This window comes from Coturnix japonica, chromosome 2 (genome assembly GCF_054131305.1).
Source record: "Coturnix japonica strain WE chromosome 2, WE-NBRP24, whole genome shotgun sequence".
NCBI lineage: Eukaryota > Metazoa > Chordata > Aves > Galliformes > Phasianidae > Coturnix > Coturnix japonica.
Window position 1 is genome coordinate 23527453 of NC_140664.1, and position 19017 is coordinate 23546469.

Below are 19017 nucleotides of genomic sequence, written 5' to 3' on the forward strand. Positions count from 1 at the left end.
CTTTCTTTTGATCAACATCCCTTTTCTATCTTAGGAAGAGCAGAAGTAGACAGTTTATTTCAGAAGTGCTGAGTAAAGATTTATCACTTCTCACAGTATAAGTGTTTATAATCCCATTAAAACTGCAGATGTTCCTGTGCATAGCACTGGCCCATTTTTATCCTCTCAAGACCTGCACATGCATTTACACAGAGCTCCTTCCCTTCCTGAATGGGGCTTAAGTTGTCTTTCTTGGGTACAGGATTACTTTTGTCCCTGTTTAATTTAATTCTAGTTTGTTGAGATCCTTTGAATGGTTCTTCAGTCCTCATGTTCATTGGCTACATCCTCCCATTGTGGACTTCTCTGCAGTATGGCAAATGTCTCTGGGAGGTTGTTGATAAAGATGTTAAGCAGAACAAATACCCATGACAGTTTTTGACAGATTTCACTTGTCTGGAGGAGGGGAATGAATTACTAACCACTATTCCTTTAAGCCCAACTCAACTTTACCATTTGCCTAACTGATTACTTCATAGAATCATAGAATGGTTTGGGTTGGAAAGGACCTTTGAGATAATTTAGTTCCAATACTCTTGGCATAGGCAGGGACACCTCCCTCTAGACTAGGTTACTCAAAGCCCCATCCAGACTGGCCTTGAACATCTCAAGGGAGGGGGCATCCACAACACTGCTAGACAGCCTGTGCTGGTGTCTCACCACTCTCACACTAAAGTATTTATTCCTAATATCTAGTCTATATCTACCATCTCCCAGTTTTCCCCTTGTCCTGTTGCTTCACACCCTTATAAAAAGTTCCTCCCCAGCTTTCTGTTGGCCTACTTCAGGTAATGGAAAGCCAGTACAAGGTCTCCCTGGAGCCTTCTTTTCCTCAGGATGAAAAGCCCCAGCTCTCAGCCTGTTTCTGCAGAGGCAGTGCTGCAGCTTTCTGGTAATCTTCAGGGCCTCCTCTAGACAAGCTCCAACATCTCAATGTCTTTTTTGTGTCGTGGTCACCCTAATAGGATGCAGCGCTCCAGGTGGTGTCTCATGAGAGCAGAGTACAGGGTCAGAATTACCTCCCTTAATCTGCTGATTCTCTTGATGCCACCCAGGATACAGTTGGCCTTTTGGGCTGCAAGCACATGCAACTAGATCATGTTGAATAGTTCATCAACACCCCCAAATCTTTCTCCCTCAGGGCTGCTTTCAAGCAATTCTCCACCCAACCTGCATCTGACCTTGGGATTGCCCTGATACAGGAGCAACAGGGATACAAAGGATGCTACTGAGGATCATGCCAAAAGTTTTTATAATATAAAGACAGACAACAGCCTCTCATCTTCCTTAGCCACAGATCTAAGTATTTTCAACACAGAAGACAAATGAGTTGGTAACATCAGGTTTATATACCCTTTATAAACTCATGCCGGCTATCCCCAGTCACATTTTTAATTCTTTATATGCCCAGAAATTACTTCCAAAATTTGTTCCAGGACTTTAATAAAGACCATAGTGGGGTTCACCAAGTTCTGGTTACCTGAGTTACCTCTCCTTCCTTTTTAGAATACAGGAGCAAAATTATCTTTCTTTCTTTCTCTCTTTCCTTCTTTTTTTTTCCTTTTTTTTTTTCCTTTTTCTCTTAGATGGGGTTTCATAGTTTCGTGCGGGTTGGAAGGGACCTTAGAGATCATCGAGTCCAGCCCCCGGGATTCGAGCCTCTGTGTAGCAGAGCGGCACTTCTACCACTTGCGCCACAGGGGGGATTCGAACTCCGGGCCCCAGTGTTGCAAGGCGGTGTCTTTAACCACTGCGCCACCGGGGCACACACCCGCTATATGGGTTCACGAACCTGCATGAGTAGGTTTCTCTATATACATGATTTGTTCTTCTTCCACTAGTGACAGTTCTCCTTATAGAATTCTTTCTCTAGAAACAAAGGTTTATGAAAACTTACCAGTCACCAGTCATACATACACTTTTTGAACTGAATATCACTTGAGAGTTTCCTTCTTAGTCAGCTTTGTTTCCTGCTATGCCTTTTTATTTTTCTTAGTACAGAATAGACCATTCTTGTGCCTGCTTGTCCCTAAAAGACCTGCCAGCTCTCCTGAGCAGCTATTCTCTTCTGTAATTCTTCCCACAGGACTCTGCTACCTTAATAAGCTAAATTCTGTTTGCCAGAAGTCTACAGTCAGTACTTTACTTATTTCCTTTTTGATTCACTTCAGGATCTTGAATTCCCAGCTTCTTCATTGTTATATTAAAAAGAAACTTATATTCTCTGAGATGGACATTAAATGCAGAAAAGTACGGAACAGATTTTCGTTTAACTGACTGTATTTTCCTAGTAGTAAATATCAGATTCGTCTCCAAGACAAATATTTCAAAAACAGACTCAAACTGAACATGAATTCAGAGTCCATAAGGATATTCACGTCACTCCCATATAAAAAAAGGGGAGCAGGGAGGATCCAGGGAACTACAGGCCGGTGAGTCTCACCTCCGTGCCTGGGAAAATCATGGAACAGATCCTCCTGGACAACATGCTCGATCGCATAAAGAACGAGCACGTGATCCGAGACAGCCAGCACGGCTTCACCAGGGGAAGGTCATGCTTAACTAATCTTGTGGCCTTCTCTGATGGAGTGACGGCGTTGGTGGATGAAGGGAAGGCAACCAATGTCATTTACCTGGACCTGAGCAAGGCCTTTGACATGGTTCCCCACCACATCCTTTAGTTTATTTACTAAGCAATGAGAGGAAAAATTTTCAAAGACATATATATCTTTCACTCTGGAAAATATCCCATGTAAAAGTTTGCATTTTTTTATATTCTGTGGAGAGCTAACATTGTAACCAAGGGAAATAATGTCTATAAAGAGCAAAGGTATTTGTGATAGTAGATAAATTTTAATATGCAGTATCAATATGAACAAGTTAATGTTACTAAGGATTTCATAGTCTTTTTTCAGATCAGTACACAACACAGTATATTAATGTTGATGGAAGATGCAATAAAATCACAGATCTTCAAGCAGAAAAAAATAAAATATTGAAACAAATAAGATGTATATGATTTTAAAGAATGTTTTCCAGAAAATTTTCACAGAAGTAATCTCCAAAATGTTCACAGCAGTTTTTCAGCTAACGTAGTTAATGCAACACAAAGTTAACAGTTTTCATTGTATGAGACTCTAGTCTTTTCACTTTGACACAGTATGTCTCCCAAAATCTTTTCTGCCTATTAAAGCATTTCACAGAAGAGCTGTTTTTATTTGCAGCAAATAGAAGGGAGATGGGATCGATAAGTCTAAGCAACAAAGAAGTGGACTGTAAAACCTGACAATGTGCAGCCAAATAAGGAAAATCACCATCAAACATGTTTTAAAAGTACATTCATTCACATCAAAGGAAGGTAACGCCTTTTCCCATGCTTATACTCACTTGTATAATGTAAGCGTTCTTATGATGAGAGTAATTTATTATGAAATTGTAGATGACTGAGATAAATACTATATAGAAATCCATAGTAATCTCTGAATTTATGAGTCTCCTCTATCATTTACTTTCAGACTATTTCGGATCTATTCTGTGTTGCACTATCTTCAACTCCTCTTCCCAGTATCTGTCATTTGGTCATTTGGTATTTTTCTCTTTATCATATATATGCAACAACAGTGACATACACTTTCAAACTAAGTATTATGCAAGTTACTCTGTGTAGGCTCAGCTTGCAATGTGAACAGGTGACCATTTAACATTGTTATCCTCTGTGCATCAGCACCACCAGTATTATTCAGTGTTATGCAACATAGACGTAATTCTCCAACAAATAAGAAATTCCTTGATATTAATCACATTATTTCATGAATGGTCTGGATAAAAGTTCTCAGACCAAGAACAGAAAAACTTGTATTTTCTTACATTTGTGGAGGTTGCTGTAGCAAAATTAGCTAGACATTTAATGACACCATCATATAAATTAAGGTATAATTGCTTTTGATGAAGTCTTCCAAATGCTGTATTGTTTTTTGATTTACAACAAGAATGACTTTCTAAATAAATCTTCTCCTGCTATTGAAATAATTAAAGTAAGCATTTACAGCAATAGAGATGCTTTCAGTTTTGTGCCCATACATGAAAGCCATCTGGATCAGTACAAAAAAAAGATCAAAGATAATCTTATGGATAATGAAATATGTCCCTAAATGTCAGATGAGTACTGCTAGTTCTCACCAAAGTGACCAACTGTCTAGCACATCTGGCCCTAGCTGACCTGGTAAAATGAAATGAATTTCATGCTTGCAACAGAAAGCTATTTTTCAACATTTATTAAACTCTTTATTCCCATCACTGTGTCTATTTACTTGTTTGCAAATTAACCAGCATAAAATTCTAGAAATCCTCCAAGCTGGGTCCCATGTGTGACTGAAGATACCAACAAGGACAGACCAGCAGTTGCAGTGCATTTTCACAGCAGCTGAAAGGGCCCAAAGGCTCCAGTAGTGCAGTCAAGCACAAGAAACTGATCATCTCTTTTACATTTCACTGCAAGACTAACTGATTTCAGGCAAATCAGTTTGGTTTTTTTTTGGTTTTTTTTTCTGGCAGTTGTCCCCCAGCAACTCTTTCAGATCTGTAGTTTCAGTAACTTTTTGGTTATCTGGATACCATTGTTCAGACTTCCTTAGTCTGAGCATAAAACGTGCTTCTTATTTCACTGGTTATAGTTCAAGACAGTCTAACTAAACACCTCTTCCTTCTTCTGTTTCTTTTCCCTTTTCAACTGAAACATGATCATGCAGTCCAAGTACAAGAGGGACAGCTTGGACACTTGAATCTAGTATAGAATCCAGGCTTCAAGAAAGACATCTGCCATAGGTAAGTCAGGGATTACTTCTGGACTAAAGAATTCTCATGCTTCTGTGTTCCTCATTGGATGATTTGAACATATCCGCTCTGTGAGCTCATGGTCATAAATTTGATTCCAGAAGATAAAGTAATAATTTCTGCTATTCTAAATTGATTCTTGTCATACTTCATGTATTCCACTCATATTTTACAAAGCAGAAGCACAGAAAGCCAGAGTAAACATATAAGTCACATGTACAACACTGTGGTCTATTATAATAAACACAAATCTCAGTCTTACATTAGCTTTTTTGTCATTGAGTTACATAGTGATCCTGGGCATATCTTCCCACCTGAGAATGAATTTCTCAGCTTATAAATTGGAGGCTGCTATATTTGCCTGCAAAACAATGGGTACAGACCTTGGTGTGTGAAATTTCAAAGAATGAACTTTTAAGTCAAAAGTAGATGCTTTTCAAAAAAATAGCAATTTTGATGAAAGAGAAGGAGAGAAGAAACTGATCATTCAGTGAAGTAGAGGTTCAAGTACTTAGTCTGCCTGATCTGACATATTTTAGTAAGAAAGAGTCTGTTCTGGTTCATATAGAACAATTTAACTGAACCTGGATTTCTCCCATGCTAGGCCAGCTCTTTAACCACATCCACATGTTTTGATACATAAACATTGATTTTGATAATTCCATTTCTACTGGAGTGTTCCAAAAGGTTTTGGTCATGTTCCAAGGTAGAACAAAACCAAATGTTAATGTTGCTATGAAACGGGAATTGGTCTAACTATGACACAAAGCACAATAAATGTTAACAAAGTGTTAAAAGTGTGAAAACACTTACTAGGGGCATGTTTACCTTTGGTGTGTATATGTCCAAGAAAACCTTCAATGAGCGATGTAGTCTGGGCACTTGTGAAAACTGAACAATTAAACTGCACTGGGTACCTCTGCAAGTCTCTGTATTCTACAGAGCAGATGTACAAGTTCAGGTTTGTCTTTCTTTAGCAAATACAGATACAAATGGAGTTTAAGAAATTATGGCCACTAATGAGATTATTAGTGTCCTTAACAAGCATGAGCCAAGTATATTTGTAACTAGATATACCTGCATAGGAAGTTTGCATAGAATGGTAACAACACAATTAATCCCTTAAGGCTGCTTAATGGCAGCTGATACAGAGGAAAAGAGCATGAAGGAGGAAGATAAAGTTTTCCTTTGAGGCTTTAGTCCAAGAAAACGCAATTTTTTCAAACTTTAGAATATTAGTTTGGATTCTTTCACAATTAAACAGTATATTGCAGAGCATGCAGTTTTGCAGGTCCTGTTGCCCTTTATTCTTCAAGTCCTCGCAATCTCAAAATGTATTGCAGTCTCAGTTTAATCTTTTCCATCTAGCAGCTTCTGTCCAAATTTTCAGTCTAGATGTATACACTTTCAGATTTTCTTCAGAAAATTTTGATCTCGGTCTTTTACTTCATGGCTGCATACAATCTCAGGCCAAGGAGTGTGCTTAAAACTGGAGGACAGCAGGAAAAGTAGAGCATTTATGAGTCTATGGTAGACCTACACTGTTCTTAAAGCTTGGAGAAAAACACGTCTCAATTGACCAGAGATAATAGACTATACTCTGAGAAACAGGGGCAGTCTCTTACAAATTTTTTGCTTTCAGAAAAAAACAAAATAATTTACATATTTTTTCCTAGTGAGATATTTAAGAACATGCTAAAAATGATAGTATATATACAAGGCTTATTATTGTCTATTCAGTAAGTGAACAATCAAAACATTAATAAGTATATATTATAGTATAGGTATGCTAATTTACTTTACATGTTAAGAAAGCACTTTTCTGCATTTCAAGTAATTTTAAATTGTTTCTTAAACAGATAAAATTTTCTTTTTGCTTTCTATCTGTTCTTGCTACTTCTTGACTTCCTTTGTATATTCAATCAGAAGGAAAATAATAAATATTAACAAGTGATGTTACTGATTATGTTTTATGCTATATATCATACAGTCTACAGCACAGAGCAAAATTCTCATATTATCCAATCTAAGGAAAAAGCAGTCTTTAAAAGTACTTTCTTATGTTATGGTTACTTCAACATCTTCTTTCCCTCTGTCAAATTTAACATTATGCTTTCAGTTCTCAAAATTTGATGTAAGTTTCTCCCAAACTACCAGAAATCTAAAGCAAAACTGCTGACCTAGACAGGTACTGAAATATATGTCAATATGTAATGTGATAAAATTCCTAGTCAAAATGGTGTACCTCTACTGCAAAACCATGCTTTGTGGAAATGTTAAACAAATCGATGTTTTGCCCATATATTCTACATTTTTGGTACTGTCTACCATAGAATTTGGACCACTCTTGGGAGAAGAGGGAAAAGAAGTGGGGAGGAAGGTGAGGGGGAGGCGAAAAAGAGGGGCAAGGAAAGGAAGTTCTTATGTTTTTGTAACAGTTAAACTTCATGACTTGGGATCATTTTAAATAATTTATGTAAACAGTTGTTTCAAAAAGCATACTTGCTTTTCTTTTTAAAAAGTTTCTGTTTTCCTCCTAAAATAGAAATGGTTTATGAATATGACGTACTACTGTCTTTCTAATTATGCATTTTGTTTTTTTTTCCTTAAAGTATATTCATCACTTCCAATGGCACCACCCTGAATTTCTAAATGGGTGTGAGGAACTCTTCAGTCATTGAAAAACATTTTTATCTGATTTATTCGCTGACCTAATTATGATTAATGCACATGCTTCTACATTTATTTTGCCTTTTCTTCAGTAACTGCTAATGTCCTGTAGGTTTTGACCAGATGTTCAGTAATTCAAGTGGTACATCTACATCTGCCACTGAAAGCTATCACTTGTAATTATGGAAAAAGGTTCCAAAGTAAAGAATATTCTTTTCACTTTTTACTTGAAAATATATCAGCAGGAAAATATTTCACTATTTAGTGTGTTACGCAGTATATTAGAATTGCACTTTCCAGTGTTTCTTGCCTACATATCTTTAGCATTTTCTGAACTAAACTGTACTGAAGGCAACAAACCTTTCAAGAATAGCTCTGCAAAGATGATAGGCAAAGTATAGACTATTTCTTTAACTGTACAAAAATCTCACCTAAAGAATGGCATGTCATGGTCCATGCACGAGCCAGCAGTATGCCCCAGAGATAATGGTACCTTTGGTTTCATTGCAAGTGTTACTAGCAGATCAAAGGAGGTGATCCTTCCCTCTGCTCACCACTAGGAAGCCGCACACCGAGTAGTGTGTCAAATTTTCAGACCTCTGTACAAGAGAGACATAAAATTAAGGGACAGAGTCCAACAAAGGTTCACAAAGATGATAAAGAGTCCAAAGAATCTCTGTTGTGAGGGGGAGCTGAGAAAACTGGGCCTTTTCAGCATGGAGAAGAGAAGGTTCAGGATCAATTTCATTCTCTTTTTATCAGTCTAGAGCTATTTGTCTCATAAATTAAAAGCTCAGCTCTTGGAGATAAGTGATTACTTGTGAGTTTCATCTTTCAGTTAAGGGAAACACTTGCAAAAATCTTACTTCACTAGTTGCAGTGAAAAGCTTGCAGCTGAGTATTCAAGCAACTAAGTATTATGTTTTCCATATGTTCATGGATAAGAAAAACAAGAAGTTGTTTGTGAAAAGACTTCTTAATTTGTTTGCTATTCTACTTTTTATTGCATCAAATCTTTATCTTTCAATTTGCTTCAGTTTGTCATATCCATATTTTAATTACATCTTATGATACTTACATTGTGGTGCATTCCCATGAAAATTCTAACTCTGCAGGTTTGCAGCAAATACACAGTACAGGAATTGTTTACTATGTTTACTACAGCCAGAGCAAAAGCCTCACAGGAAATTTCATTTGTATGTATTTATACCATACAGCTCTGAAGGGTTAATTTCAAACTGGCTTTTTATCCAGATGCATATTTATTGCCAAATATTTGTCAAGTTAAAATCAAATGAAAGCAAGGCTGATCCCACTCTGAAAGTAGTTGCTGACACAAAAATTACTCATCTTTATGAATTCAGAGTATGGCAATACAGACTTATTTAAAAATGTACTTTTTGGACCAAATGTGCCAATTTTGTAATTGAAATAATATTCTTTTTAAAAATATAGAAACCTTAAGTGTATTAACTTATACTGGAAACACATTTGTTTAGAAGAGCAAGAGATGGAGGAGAATGTAGAAGCTTGCTGACTACACAAATTTGGCTTTGGATACTAAAAGTAGGGAATGTGAAAAGGGTAATGCAACCAAAGTAGACAGAATCAACAACCAAAAGAATTTGCTTACCAGCATTGCAAATTGTCAGGTGTACTTGTCAATCTCCTGAGAGGCTTGAGAGACAGTCCTGTTCTTCAGATAAAATTCAGAGGGCAGGAGCACCTCTCCTATGAAGAAAGGTTGAGGGAATTGGGTTTGTTTAGCTTGGAGAAGTCTCCAGGGAGACCTCACTGTGGCCTTCAAGTACTTGAAGGGAGCATATAAGCAGGAGGGAGGATGGCTGTGTACATGGGTGGATAGTGATAGGACAAGGGGGATGGTTTCAAACTGAGACAGCAGAGGTTTAGGCTAGATATTAGGAAATTTTTCACACAGAGGGTGGTGATGGACTGGAACTGGTTGCCCAAGAAGATTGTGGAGGCATTCAAGGCCAGGCTGGATGTGGCTCTGGGCAGCCTCGTCTGGTGGTTGGCAACCCTGCACATAATGGGAGGGTTGAAACTACATGATCATTGTGGTTCTTTTCAACCCTGGCCATTCTATGTTGGTATGGTAAAATACCAGAGACCAGGCTCAGGAACTGAACCCCTCACTACCCACATGTCATGGTAGTTATTCCTCCTTGATTTTGTTCATGACTACTGTAGGTAAATGCTTCCAATAAAACTTTGCTACTGATAACAGTTGATTACTGTTTACTGATCTACGATTACAGTCCTCTTTTTTTTTTTTTTTTTTTTCCTTCAATTTTTATTTAGCAGTATAGATCTAGTCTTTCTCAGCAGGCCAGCCATAGACCTAAGCAGAAATGTGTGTCCTGCAAGCACACTCCTTGTCAGCCTGAAGGCTACTGAATTTAGGCTATTTTTCTAAGTACGAAGTATGTGATTATTACACTAATAATTGTTAAGAGACTGAAATTTTCCCCCACTATCAGATAGTCTGTCAACCCCTCCACCTTAGAATCATCATAGTATCATAGTATCATCGTCTCGTGCGGGTTGGAAGGGATCTTAGAGATCATCGAGTCCAACCTCCTGGAATTCGAGCTTCCTGTGTAGCAGAGCGGCACTTCTACCACTTGCGCCACAGGGGGGATTCGAACCCCCTGTGTCTTAGTCAGTCACTGAGATATACATGGATTTTCTATGAATTATACCTCATTACTTTATGGGAATATTTTGTTATTTGATAAATGTAGAGAATAAAAAGCATATATGGGCAGTGATGAATGAGAACATGTTTCTCTACAACTAGAGAGTTCAGTTTCTTGCACTACATAGGCTATTAATAGGTGAGATCACTCCCGTCACACTGGTTGCCCTATATATTCTCCATGTCACCAGCTACCGCTCATTTTTCTTTCTTGCATTACTTCAACATCCTGTAGTGCAAGACAGAAACATGATACCTTGATCCAATATTTTCAAGTGCACATGTTGGCTGAGAACCTGGATATCAAAGAAAACTCTATTACAGTTTGCTATGAAGCACCCTAATGTGAATTTTTAACCCTATAACCAGTTATAGCTGTAAGTCCTTGAGTAACAAATGCTGCAGATCATGCATACCCTCCAGCACTCACCTGCTTGAAACCTTGGCTGACAGAATATTTCTGTCTAGAAACTTGACAGCTGAAAGGCATTCCTCTTATCTGAGTGGATTGCCAACTGTGGAATGTAAAGCCATTTACTTTTGTCATATGGACAGACTCTGCATTCGACCATATCTGTTGAAATACCAGTATGTGCATAGCAGTCAAGTCTCTTATTTGGCATGAGTCCTCATTCACATGAATCTTTTCAGTAAATGCAATCCAATTGTGTTTATATATAGTGGCATGCTAAAAACTGGAAAGGTACTGCTTTCGTAAGAACATTATATACACTATATACACACAAACTCCTGTACAGATTCTACCAGTCCTTCTCTTGTAAGTATGAAGGTGCAATCTAGACAGACACTAGAGCACACTCACGTTTCAATCCATTTAAATACAATGAGGTTACAAAGTACTAGTCACCAAAGAGATTCTTTCCACCTGTTTTTCTAAAACTCTTTTGTTTATTGGATTTCCTTATGTTTTAAGTACTGATATCATATCATTGTTCTTCTGTTTTTAGGAGCAGCAAAAATGAAGGCCCTGTTCAGAATTAATATCCAGAATCCAGTAAAATACACACTGTAAGGACTGTAGGTCAAGAATAAAAACATGGATTTATATATAATATAAATTAATGACATTCCATAGAACTGGAAGAATATTATAGTAATGAGTACAGGTTTTATCTGAAGTTACTTGAATCTTACATGCAAAGCAACAGGAAAAGAAAAATCTTTCAGCTAAGTCAGTCGCAGTCTGTTCCTAAAGAAATCCTCAGCTTTTCATCCCTGCAAAATAGTAGACCTATTTTGTATATCTTTAGAGTGGAACATGATTACTATTTTCCATTGATGTGGATTTTACAGATTCTTTCTGCCAAATATTCACATAAACAGTGTATGGAAAGTGTGAAGAGAAAAAGAGGATAAGAGAAAGGGAGAACTCATGGCTGCTTTCCATGACAGAAAAGAAATAGTTTCAAGTACACATATGAACAACAGATGTAGAAATATTAAATATTCCAGTGCTAAGCAAATGAGTTCATCTAATAACCTCATTACAGAAGACCACAAAGCTGTGAAAATGCATTATCTGCAAGAATACTTAAGCCTGAACAAAACAGCATTCTGACTGTGCCAAAACCAAGCATGCAAGACTAGAAGACATTAAATCTCTTGAAAGAAAATATGCTTCTTAGATTGTAGGTTTTTTTGTGGGTATTGATTCAAATAAACATTGCAATGACAGAGAGTTGTAAAAAGAATAAATAATGAGAAAAAGATATTGGCAATTTACTGCAATATTGCCTGTATAGAAAAGTAATGCAAGAAGTTTATAGGCTGTAGCCTTCAAAGTTCCAATAATATCTGTTCCACAGAAGTCTTAAAGTTCAACAGAATCAACTGGCTTTGTCTAGTTTGGACAGAAGAAGATAAGAGTTAACCTCATTGCTCTTTAAAACTTCATGGGGAAGAGGAAATGGAGAGAGAGACGACAGTCTTTTTTGCCTGGTAACCAATAATACGACATGTGGGAACAACATAAAAGTTGCTGAAGAGGTTTCCATATTAGAAAAACTTTATTTGCCATGAGAATGGTCAAACAATGGAAAAAGCTTCCACAGAGGCAACTGATGCACCGTGGCTGCTACTGTTCAAGGGGCATGTGGACAATTGCTGGCACAGGCTGCCCAGAAAGTTTGTCAATGCCCCATCCCTGGGGGTGTTCAAGGCCAGATTGGATGGGGGCCCTGGGCGGTCTGGTCTAGTATAAAATGTGGAGGTTGGTGGCCCTGCCTGTGGCAAGGTATTGGATCTTCATGATCCATGAGGTTCCTTCCAACTCTTGGCCATTCTGTGATTCTATGATTCTGTGAATGCCCTCATTGTTTTGCATTAACTTTTGGCTTGCCCTGAAGGGGTCAGGAGCTGGACTAATCAACCTTTGAAGGTCCTTCCCAGGTGAATTATTCTATTTTTCTTCTTTTCTTTTTGTTTCAGACAATTTGAGCAAGGGTCTACACATGTGAATTCAGTTGTAGTACCAAGTGTTATTCTTATGTTCATGTTACCCTCCATTCATGCTGCTGAACAGGAGCATAATCATAATATTTATTCAAAGATAGATTTGACCTACATTAGGCAATATTATAGTGATTCTACATAGTATGTCAAACAATTTTTTTATGGCAACATGGGTCATAGACCAACGCCGAAAGCATTATATGTAATCAATATACTTTCCAGACAAACCCTTTGCAACAGGGAATTATAAAATTTGAGAAAACGTTCTATTCCTAGTCCAATGAATTTTGATTCTATACTGCAGTATTGATTCTACATTAATGTAAGTCCCCAATTCCACTTGCTGCTGTAATCTTTTTATCTCCCTCTCCAATGAAAAAAATCACTATCTTAGCAATAGTACCATAGCCTAAGAAAATAGGCTGAATAGCATTGCTCATCCCATTTACACTTTTACACTGTTGTAAACTAAATGGTGTTATCAGTACTCACCACAGCAGGCCATGACATACAGTCTACATTGACTATAATTCTGGCTACTTTGCTTATGTACATTTTCATACAAAACCAGAAAGTGTTCAGATTTCTAGTTTTAGTATAAATTTTTAATCCTAAACATTATTTAGAACTGGATTCAGAATATTTTCATAACCAGTTATGTATGAAGATGGTACAGTTATTTGTAAACAGGAAAAACTATTTAAGATGAATTCAGAAATTCTTTTATTTTTATACACTCTCCTGTAAAGAGCATACATAAATTTGAGGTATCAAAATCCATCCAACAGCCTGAACTCTGGTATTAGCAGATTAATAATACAGATAATAGAGATTAAATTTTTCAGTAATAGATGAAATATATTCATGTTTGGCAACATATTCAAAGTAATTCAACATTGAAAAACATGAAAATTCAGGCTGAGTAACTCTGAATCAAGCCCTTCTATGCAAAACAGCATAACTGTAACAAATGTTGGGTGGCTGAAGAATAGTAATCTTCGTAAGAGCTTTTCCTTCTTTCAGTACCTAAGAGGCATGGTGTTCAGAGTAGAGGTATTTATACCCATACAACATACAGTGATCTAAACTTCTTTTTATTGCTATTCAGTGATGGTCCACATGTTATTTACAATATATACCATCTACAGTTCATAATGATTAAGGAATTCTTAACTTTTTAAAAAGATTTTCATAGTATATGTGTGTTAATGCAATTTTCTTCAGAAACTCATTCTCAAAAACTTGTTTTCCTGAAACTAGCTGGCTCAACCTTTTTGATGAAAGTTTTCATCAGTTCTTGTCTGTTCTTCATCTTTACTCATCATCCACTATTCCAAAATGAACCTTTTATAGGAAAATAGTTAAAAAGTATTATGTAAATATTCATTCATCATTCCTTATTTTCACTTCTTCTGCAGCTGTATTTTATCACAAAATACCATTTCATATTAATCAGTGTCCATGGTTAAGTCATATAAATGAATCAAGTAATGTATTTTCCTTGAGCAATTATACTCAAACAGCTGTCTAGTGTTTCTGGGTGACAATAAAGAAAAACATTCTGAGAGGGAAAGGGAAAATTTAAAAAATTCACATTCTGAACTTCATGAACATACACATCCCAGAAAGATTACACCCATAACATGTATTCCACTTGTTATTTCTTGTTCTTTTGCCTTCTTTTCCTGCATTCTTCAAGAACCATGAATTGTCATTAAAAATGAATAGGATGAAAGATAAACAAGTAAATAAACATCTAGCCAATTAAATTATTACATCATGTATAAATTAAAGCATTCAGAAATATAAGATTAACTGGAAACAAAATCTCCCTTTGGATCCTCTCTCGAAAGAGAGGTGAAGATACACGTTTCTCTAGCTTAGAGAGAAAAGTGAGAATATTTTTTTCAATTGCACCATTTTTTTGTCATGATTGGATATCTTTTTTTTAATAAATTATCTTCCATCTGGAAAAGCGTACAGAAGGCTTGTGATTTATTATGGGCGTTAGCCTGGGAAGGATCTGCCAGCAGCTCTGGGCTCCTTTACCACATTCACACCACCAGACAGCAATCTCTGAACTCCCAGAAAATCATGTTGTCATCAAACCTTTATGAATTCAAATAAATTGAGGTTCCTATCACAAAAGTAGAGAAGAGTTTTCAGACTGAACAGTAAAAATGACTGGACTGGGCTCTGTTTGTTAATAGGTTTTTAGGTCAAAAGGCATCACCAAGAAGTAAAAAAAAAAAGAGACAGAAGAAGACCTGATTGGGTAGAGGCTTAGGAAGACTGATAGATAGCACTTTCAGATGCATTTGTTTATTAATTTCTTTAATTCAGTATAAAAAAAAAGGTCCATTGACAATGTTCATTTTTTATTTTAAACAGTATTAATAGTAACTGGATAGCTGAAGAGTGATTACAAACTACTGGTGAAAAGGTGAAATGTTGGAAGTCTTTAGATGGTGAAAAAAGAATAAGAATTCTCAAAATAACAGAAAAGTTAATATTTACACATGGTATTTATTGCTTGTTAAGAGAACCAACCACTTTCACACCAGTTGAGTCACTGGGCTTGAGAAAAAGCAATTTTATAATCAGAAATACAAAACATTTAAAATACTAGAACATGTAAATAAAAAAGATAAAAAGTAATGAATGATTGAATCTGTCTCTGATATTTGTTTGCTATCCCCCATGAACTGTTGGTAAGATCAGAAAAAAAATGTGTTATAACAGAGATGATTGACTAAAAGTGGGTCTCTCACTGTTTTAATAGCCTTATGGAAAAGCAAAATGCATTTTGGATTAATCTGTGCTGACATGTAGCAGGAATAACGAGACCTGAATATTTATCTGTTCAGTGTTAGAGCTCTGAAATTGCTTGAATTGGATTTGAAATTTTGAAGTCTACTCACAGAACTGTTTGATCTGATATAAGGTAAACTATTTTAATCTATTGAATTCTTAGAAAGAGATCTCAAGAAGAGTAGGTTTGGTTTGATGCGCTTGTGACACTGAAGTAAACATAACTTTCAACATGTCAGGAAAGCTGGTCATTATTTTAGGGTAAATTCCAATTACAAGTTTCTGTGTGCAAAGTTTTTGCTATTGTTGTTCTTCATTATTATTATATATATTATATATTTTATATATATATATTTTTTTTTCAGTTTTTTTTTATTTTTTTAAATTTCTCTGAGTAAGTGGCCAGGCAGCCAGTATAGGACTTGATTTCATGACTCCTCTCCCATAACTAGTAGATAGTCATTATCATTGGTTTGATTTCTAATTTAGTAAAATAAAATAAATCAATAAATAGAGGCAAAAAGTGAAAGAACTTTGTATAATGATAGTGAATATTGTTTGAAAAACATCCTCTGATGACTAAAACTTAGCATTTGGATTTTTTATTTGTACCAGGTGTTTGCCATTAGTCTGACAAAAAACGTCCTTCCATTCCATTCCTTTAAGTCCTAGCTGGCATGGAATTCCCTAAACATTAAGTGAACCTAAGAAGAAGTGCTGCACTTCAGTTTTATGGTTAAAAATTTTCTCACATATGTACAATGCCATTTTCTGTTCCAGAATTTCATTATTTATATAAAAACAGAGGAGCAGCAACTGTAGAAACAAATAAGTTTCCTTAACATCTCTTGAATACTACTTCTTTCCTTATAACTGCACAAAATCCTTTATTCTTGTGGTCTGGGAAGTCCCCTGAGCAAAAGGAAGGTCCACAAATGATCAGAAATAAATCAGAATTTAACAAATTCATTCTCTTTGAAGCAAACCAACACCTGGTAGGATCGAGAAATCCACTGAGTATTCCACACATTTAACATATTTGCCATTAAATGCTTCTCTTAGGTACGTGAGTAACAAGCTGTATTACAAGGCATGATTTCTGAAGTACTGCAAGGTAAACTTCACCACTGTTCAACATCATAATTTGTGAAGGCCTACGTCTAATGCTTTTTAAAATTTAATGCATACTTGGATTATCTTCTGCTGACAGTTACATATTTTTATTTTTATTTTTATTTTAAGGATAAGTAGTTTGCTAAGTTTCTTCAGCAAAACAAAAACAAATTAGACACATTTCTCTGTAGTTGATAAATCTGGGTGGTTATTTTTTTCAAGTTGCCAAAGGCTAAACATCATTTGCTTAATGTACCAACAAGTTTGATTTATAAAATGATATTTGCTGGTGTTTGCTGGATTGCCAATACAAATTAATGTGAATTTTTACTTTTCTACTCTTTTCAAGTTAATAATTTTCATCCTTTCCTTTGTAACTACTTCGAGAGGCAAAAATATTCTTACAAAGTGACATTTAAATTTACATTGCGCAAGTCTTGATGAAATTAACTGATGCCCTCCAGAGCTCACTTTTTGCTCTTAAAATTTCAAAAATTTACTGAAATTTAAAATTTACTGAATAATGTAAACAGCAATAGGAAAAAAAAAAAAAAAAAAAAAGAGAGAGACTCAGTCAATATCTCTTGTTCAAACAGTGTAGAAAAGCGTGATTGGCTGATTTGGGAAAGAAGTTAATTGGGTCAGACCTGAAGGCTAATGCAAGAAATCAGTATGTCCACCTGAACCTGTTCAAAATGTATTTATTTGAACTGAGTTTTAGTAAAACATTCAGCTATCTACATCTCTATGTAAGCAAGAGCTTTTCTAATTAATAATAACACAGCTCCTGATAGTACTTCCAAAATACTTTTCTTTCTTATGTGTGCCTCATATTCTCCCAACAAAATATGTTTGTTAGGAGAAAAATAATGACAAACACATACTTGCCATGACCAATCATGTTAAACATACCTAATTTCCTTAAGCACAGGGAAAAAAAAAAAAAAAAAAAAAAAAAAAAGTTGACTCCCCACATTTCACCTTTATAAAACATTTATCTGATGCTGCAAACAAGTTTGGGGAAACTGTCCTGCTGAAATAACTGCATAAAATTGCTCAGATAGCATTCAGAAACTATTTATCATCAGCTTCTGTCAGCACTTTCTTAAAGCACTACAGATTTTTTGAGGTCAAATGGTCTTACATGGAATAATTAATAGTAAAGTTGTAAATTTGACTATTTTCCTGTATAAGAAAAACAGGGTCAGAATTTAAAGGGATTTTCATTAAGGTTTATCTCCCTTTCACCTTCTTCTCCTCCTTAAACAATAGGCTTAGTTTGGAATCATTTCACCTGACAAGCACAGCAGCAGTTATTGTACTTTTGTCTTTAGAATGTGGCTCATGATATTTTTTTCCATAGTAACCAGAAATGCAAGCATGTGTGTACTGAATGTGCAACATAGGCTGACAGATTCAGTTCGAAGATGATATGACATGAAAACCAGAGATATAAAAAAGTGACATTTAGGATTCACTTCATTTTGAAAAAGAGGTGGTTTTTAGGTTCAATTATCTAGTATACTTTGGGCACTTGGAATGTGATTATCTACCTCATTCAATCAACCACTCCATTCTTTATACTAATATAAAAATGTCCTGCAGATATGAATAAAAAATTTAACATTCCGAAGTATACTATTGCATTAGGAATGCAACAGAAAAACTGTCAATAAAGACTGTAACATGTATTCATTAGATCCTTACTTAAATTAACTATATGTTAATATGGCAAAGAAAGATATAAAAGGAACTATTAGGAAAATAGTCTATCATAAAGCTCTAATGGATAAAGTAGCGGTATGATATGTCTCATAGAAATGTGATGCTACCTTATTGTCTCAGAGATCCACTTAGTAGAAAAATATTATTTTATTACTCGACATTTAGACTGATGAGATAAGGTTAGATTTTATATTGTTGTTAAATATCAGAATTTGTATAACAGTATTTTGATGGATGTAAATTTCATGCCCTGAGTGTTCAAATGTAAGTCAGAATAATAATTTAAAATGACAGAGTAGAAAATAAAGCAAAAACAAAAACAAACAAAAAAAACAGTACTGTGAAGTGTTATAATAGTAAAATTTTAATATGAAATATGTATAAACAAAAAATATATGAAAAAACAAAAAACTATACAGCTTTATGATGACCTGTCATTATATACAGACAAAAGCTGAAAATATATCTTCAAGACAAAATGTTCAGGTTGGATTCTTTACAAAATAATATTTTGAACTCCTTCTTGGAAAACACAAATAAAAATGAATGCATGTCAGATACGAACAGAGGATTACAATTTTCATTTCCTAAGCAGTTTTTTATTACAGAAAAAGGGAAGAGCTAAATATTTAAAA

The 19017-nt window shown here is 35.5% G+C and overlaps 1 long non-coding RNA gene across 1 annotated transcript in view; it reads left to right on the top strand.

Moving 5' to 3' along the window:
* LOC107310301 (uncharacterized) overlaps positions 1–11956 on the top strand; it is a 36892-nt gene extending 24936 nt beyond the window's left edge. Inside the window, exons 2-4 of the long non-coding RNA XR_001553552.3 lie at positions 3264–3397; positions 4788–4863; positions 11230–11956. This is a non-coding gene — a long non-coding RNA (uncharacterized LOC107310301). The remainder of the gene's footprint in view (positions 1–3263; positions 3398–4787; positions 4864–11229) is intronic.
* Positions 11957–19017: the final 7061 nt, after the last annotated feature.